Genomic DNA, 6,756 nt, shown 5'->3' on the forward strand with positions numbered 1-6,756 from the left:
GGCAACCACTGCATTTTAATCACGATCCAAACAAAGATGCTAAATACATGTTATTTAGATTAAAATAAAATTGTATAATTTCGAAATTTGAAGCAAAAACAGAATGGTTTGACTTCAGTTTTGTGAAACTACACATAAAAATATCTGCATGAAACAGCGGATGAGCTGAATGAGACGCAGATTCACTCTCTGCCAGCAGGTGGCGCTTAAACCCTTTCCTTGGTTTCCGCTGTAAACAAAGGAGCGCTGCACTTATGAACTTTAATATGCATTATACAGAGGCAAGATTAATAAAAAAATACCATCTAAACTTTTCTAAAGACAGTAAGTTCCCCTTAGACATACATTCATATAAACTCCTACCCCAAAATGAATCGCGATTTGTTTAGCATCTCAAACGATTTGAATCGTCACATATTTGAATCGATTTTCAACCGACTCGCAGTTAATCGTTACATCCCTATTGTGTATGTGACCCTATATATGTAAAATCAATAAATTGAACCCCAAAAAAAAACAGGGAGAATGTCCTCATTGGCTAAATATGAGACATTGTCGTATCAATATATATTATTTAAGCGCAACAACAGAACAGTTTTACATTAAATGTTTTTGAAAATAAAATACACGAACAATGAAACATCTCATAAATTTGTCTAAATCTTGAGTATGTATATATGTTCATCTTTTTCATTATCTGCTCTATAAATGGGCCGATTGTTTGCCTTCATCTCAGTCTTCTTTATTTACCATGTCAGGGTGACTGATTGTTTCCATATTCTATTCTGTGCCTCTGTGTCTCATATTGCAGCAGGAGCACATTAAATTTAAATGTTAATGCAGTTAAAAGAGAAATGCATTCTCCAAAACATTCAAACGGTTAACAGGGTTCAACGCTAAGGATTTTTTCTACTTGCCCGGTTGGGCCAGCGGTTAAAATTTTTACTTGCCCTGCCAATATTTTCACTGGCCCTGCCACAAAAAAAATAAAATAGTTGCTGTTATCATTGGTTTTGGCCTATGTTATCTTTTATTCTAATAAATAAGCTTATATGACACCAACATTTTAGATACCAATTAAATTTTTCAATTCTCGATTCTAATTTCGAGGCCACAGCAAAAACTACTAGCCTAACAAATATAAGTTCAAACATTATTAAAGACAAGTGAACAGTCAGTAAATAAGAACAAATGAACAAATTACAAACAATAGCACAATTGAATATAAAGAACAAAGATACAAATGAAAAAGCTCCTGTCGTCAAGTCAAATTCCTTGTGTGTAAACATACTTGGTAATAAAGCTCTTCTGATTCTGAAATGATCTTTAGGAAAAACAGCAGACAGGCTGAATGAGAACGCAAATTCACGCTCTGTCAGCAGGTGGCGCTTATGGAACAGCAGTAATACATACAGCATTTCCTTGGTTACCGCTGTAAACAAATCAGCGCTGTGCTTATTAACACTACTTTAAATGCATTATAGTGCATTATACAGTGGTAAGATGAAAATAAATTACCATCTAAACTTTTCTGAAGACATTCTGTTCCCCTCAGAGATACATTCATATAAACTCCTAAATCAATATTTAGGATTTTCTTCCAGTATTTTGCGCATTGTGAACAGTGATCTTGCTCTGTCTTCTACAGTATTTTCTCCTCTTTGCGTCCATCGTCAGCGTCTCTGGCCTTTGTTAACGGCAGTTTATACACTTTGTAATATTTCCACACAAATGGCATTTTGGAAAATAATTGCAGTGCAGTTTGTCTGCAAGCCCAGAACAGAGATCGGGTGAAATAAAAGAAAAAAAATGGCTGGTCGACCGGTGCATCTGTACTCCTCTGTATAAATTAAATATGGATTAATCACTGTTAAAGCTACAAAGTTACTCGCAAAGATGGGTATTTTGACATACTTTTGTATGCATTTGTCTGTTCACATGCAAGAAGATGCGTCTCTCTGTGTGCGTGCTATTCTCACAGAGCACAGCACGCAAGTACTGAATGGAGTTGTCTTTCACGTCTTCCTTGAATGCTTTAAAATCACTTGAATTTTTAAAATGAGCAAGGCTTAAAAACAGGTGCGAATGATAAACTTTCGTGGCAACACAGGAGTGGCCTGATCGGGCCAGTGACTAATTCGTCAACTGTCCCGAGTGACTTTCACGCAGTCCTTGTTGTCAAGCCCTGGTTAATATGCAGTAAATCTTTCCCTGGTGTATGGAATACCCCCAGAATAGCTGAACAAGACAGTATCTCTGACACACAATCTGTTGTAAAAATACTTTACATCAGACATGAATGGATCTGTTGAATAAAAGGTGAAACATTTATTTAACTACAATATTCCAATTGTGCTGTTAGCACAAATGTGGTACTTTGTACTGAATATCACACAAAGCATTGACGCTATTTCAGCATAACTGTGTCATGATTTTGCATCATACCGCTTCTAGTGGCTTTATACATGTGACATGACTGCACGATGATAAATGCGTATTAAAGGAGTATATCCCAAAGAAAGTAAATGTAATCAGTTATTCACCCTCATGTTGTTCCAAACCTGAATGGCTGCATTTTCCCCTGTAGTGAAAGTGAATGGAAACTACGACGGCGTTTTAGTGCCACGTTAAAAAATGTTTAAAAATCTAAGATTACGAGATTAAAGTCGTACTATTTCGAGAATAAAGTCGAAATACTACGAGAATAAAGTCGAAATACTACGAGAATAAAGTCGGAAATGTTTCGAGAATAAAGTCGAAATACTACGAGAATAAAGTCGGAAATGTTTCAAGAATAAAGTCGAAATACTACGAGAATAAAGTCGGAAATGTTTCGAGAATAAAGTCAGAAATGTTTCGAGAATAAAGTCGAAATGTTTCGAGAATAAAGTCGAAATGTTTCGAGAATAAAGTCGATATTCTAGCCTTTTGCACATGCAAATGGCCCAGATTGGGAGCACCGGGAGATATTCCAAAGTCTCAGCTTTCAAAATCTGTCAATTTTATAGCAAAATACAAACAATATTATAATAATGTGTTTTTTTTTCACGCTCTTTAATGTGGCGTGACAGATCGCTGTATTCGCTTCAGTTTCAGCAGCATGTGAGTCTTTCCGATTACAATAATGAGACATTATTTTCATTATAAATTAAGATATACTGTTTTTTTCATGCCTTCTGATATTAAACTTGAAATAAAGAGGAAAACGCATTTATAATTTGTATTTCGTGATAAAACAGACAGAATTAGAGAGCTGAGCTGTGTTATATTAAAAGCAACAAAGCACAAAATTATTGCGATTACTGGGTGGCTGACGTGCTACAAATAATGAATGGGAGACGTTAAATATTATGTCCAATTATTTACGGTATTATACCATGAATAAAACCGCTTGTGAATAGTCACTTACATGTTATAGCATACAGGCTACCTCAGAAAAGAAAACAATAGGCTATAACTTATGATAACGAGTTGGAGCCCACTTCAACTTTTAGAATGTTTTATTAATTAAATAGGCTACATGTGAGGAAGTTTGGACGCCACAGACGTTTTAGCAGAGTAGGTGGTGGAATTGGTGGAATTTTCACAAAGAAGACAGTAATTTAATGAATTGGTTCACATAAATACAGCGATCTGATCATTAAAGAGCTTGAAAAACACATTATTGTAACGTAAGACACATAATTTGTGTTTCGCTTTAAAACTGATTTTGAAAGCTGAGACTTATATTAAAAGTAGGCCTACCAAAAGCACAAAGCTTATTACTATTGGGTGGCTGGCGCACTACAAATAGCGAATGCAATGGAAGACATGAAATATTATTTCCAAGCATACTGTCCCCGCGAGTATAACACATGATATGATTTCTGCTAATAATCCCACATATATTTGTAGTGTATTAAAAAAGGGTTAAATAAGAGTGCTACAGCACCCCCCAAAGGAATGTCGATTGGGTGTGTGAGCTGATGTTAAAGGGGTCATATGATGTGATTTCAAGTTTTCCTTTCTCTTTGGAGTGTTACAAGCTGATTGTGCATAGATAAGATCCCTGAAGTTGCAAAGACTAAAGTCTCAAAACCAAAGAGATATTCTTTATCAAAGTTAAGACTCTGCCACGCCCCCCTAAAACGGCTCGTTCTAACACGCCCCCACATATCTACCTCACTATGTGGAAATATTTGCATAATGCCAACATAAAGCATGTCAACATATTCTGTTACACCAAATACACCAAATAATGATCTTTAAAAAAGCATCATATGACCCCTTTAAGATAAAAAGTTGTCCCTGTTCAGTCTGTTAATAAATATCATATTCTTGATATTAAGCTGTTTCCGCGAGTCCCCTCATCCCAGTAAGATGATGCGGCCGCTCGGACGCAACAATATTCAAATCAATTCCGGTAGCCTGGCAACTTCTCCCGGTGCTCTCAATCCGGGCCATTTACATGCGCATTAAAGGCTATACTCTATACACAAAGCTGAATTTTCAGAAAGTTCAGAATTTTTGGAAATATAATTTTTTGTAACCTTATAAATGTCTTGGCCGCCACTTTTGATCGGTTTAATCCAGATGAAATTATTTTTATTTATACTGACCCCAAACATTTGAACAGTAATGTTTGATTTAGAATAAATGCTACATGGTTTGACATTTTGTTATTTTAAAGCATGATAGTTCAAGCACATTTTACAAGCAAAACTTTTCAAGTTGAAGATGAAATGTTTATCAAACATAAGGGGATCATAGTTAATGTCATAAAAACACTTTATTTTTTTTATTTTGCTCCATTGGCTCCCTTAACTTAAAATCTCATCTACAATGTCTGAGTGGTGGTTTAGATAAAGATGATCCATGCAGTAGTCTACATAAATTACTCAGGGGAGTGTCTGTTTTATGGCTTATCAGAAACAAGCATCTGGGCTGGTCGGTCTTATTGATGTTCGCTCTCTTGGATAGACTACTATTACTTAGGTTCCTCAACTGAGCCAGAGCCGATCCTCCCTATACGCAAAGTACGCAAGCTGCGTAGGGCCCCCGCCAAGTTAAATTGTGTAACGTGAATGTCATACAGTGTCTTACTCGATACAAAAAAAAAATGAGTTGAAAGCATAGCGAGCGGCGGAAGAGACACCGTTTCTCAAGCGGACAAAGGCGTTTCATTCATTCATAACTCGTCATTCATAACCCATCTCCCCCCCCCCCCGCCGACACAGTTTTGCGTAGGGCCCCCAGAAGTCTAGGATCGGCTCTGAACTGAGCAGATGTTGATTTTAATGTTTGCAGTGTTTTTTTGCATTGCAGCAAGCCAACTTCATGCATCAGACAGTATTGTACTGTACGTCTCCTCCAGTCTGTGTAGCTTCACTGTAATCTGTAATGATATACAGTAAGAGGTATTTTCCCACACTTGCCAACTGGGTCACAGATAATGAAACAAGTCAGAGAAGGGGGGGGACTTTACGCTACAGGGAGGAAGTGCATACATTTTAAAAGAACGGAGAGGAGTTTTAGAAAAGAGTGAAGTACTTTTATATGCATGTACATGTTGTGATGCATATTGTTATTCCGAGTCATGGCCTTGTGGTTAGCACATCTGACACACTGAGGTGCACATTTCCTGTTCTATCTGATCTGTCTGTATTAAACAAAATACAGTTATTTGTTGAGCCAGTGTACACTGTTTTAACTTTAAATACCATAAATAAATATAATAAAGCTGTCTCTCACATGCTAATTTCATGCTTAGATTGTGACACAAAGCATAGGCTAGTCTTTTATTTGATGCTTTTGCAGCTCCACAGCCTCTCCAAGTGTTTGATAGTGGAATTTACTGAGAAATCCCTCAGAAGTTTAAAAAAAAAAAATTGGGGGGATAATAAAGGGATGATTTATCTATTTACTTACACTCTAAAAAAAAATGCTGGGTTAAATATAACCCAGTGCTGGGTTAAAAAGGGACAAACCCAGCTATTGGGTTGTTTTGACCCAGCGGTTGGGTTCAAAACAACCCAACCGCTGGGTAAAATCAACCCAATAGCTGGGGTTGTCCTTTTTTAACCCAGCATTTTTTAGAGTGTACTTACTTACTTGGTTACAAATATCAAGAATGTCTAATTCATAAATATTTTTTAGAGGGGTCGGGGGATTTGTCATAATGTTCAATAATCTAATATTTTAAGAGATTTATTAACCTTGTCATAAAAGTCTTTAAAGGTCCTCATTATTATGTAATTTCTTGTTTCATGGTCTGTGCAATGGTTGCACAGCATGACTTTGATGTGGCAGACATTGTTTTTGTTGTTGTTGTTGTTGTTTTTTAATACATTAGTTGGTCTGGACAAAAATTTAGAATCATATCATTGACATTTTTTTTTACCTTGTATTGAATGATTTATAAAAAAGTTTTAACCATGTAATTCCTTGATCAAAGCATATGAGACGCATATATATGTGAATCACACGTACCACTCATGGCACCAAAAAGTCTATGTGGAACTTAAGAAGTCATAGAAGTGTGACTGTTATACAGATATCTGTGGACTGTGGTCTAAAGCTAATGTGGTTCACACATGCAGAATACTTGTTCATACATTTTTTTTTTTTCTCGGCCAGGCTCGATTGGATTCACACATCACATCTGGTTTGTTAAACGACTGTTTTTACTGTCTTCTTAGGGCTGTGTGATTCTTGAATGCCAACAGTTTTAATTACAGATGAGAAGAGCAGCAGTGTGTGTGGGGGGGGGGGGGGGGG

At 36.5% G+C, this 6,756-nt stretch overlaps 1 pseudogene; it reads left to right on the forward strand.

Annotated features, from left to right (window-relative positions):
* The window catches only part of LOC107695504 (peripheral plasma membrane protein CASK-like), a 249,522-nt pseudogene that overhangs the window by 184,254 nt on the left and 58,512 nt on the right, over positions 1–6,756 (forward strand).

The sequence above is a fragment of the Sinocyclocheilus anshuiensis genome, unplaced genomic scaffold (genome assembly GCF_001515605.1).
Source record: "Sinocyclocheilus anshuiensis isolate Anshui unplaced genomic scaffold, SAMN03320099.WGS_v1.1 scaffold562, whole genome shotgun sequence".
Lineage (NCBI taxonomy): Eukaryota > Metazoa > Chordata > Actinopteri > Cypriniformes > Cyprinidae > Sinocyclocheilus > Sinocyclocheilus anshuiensis.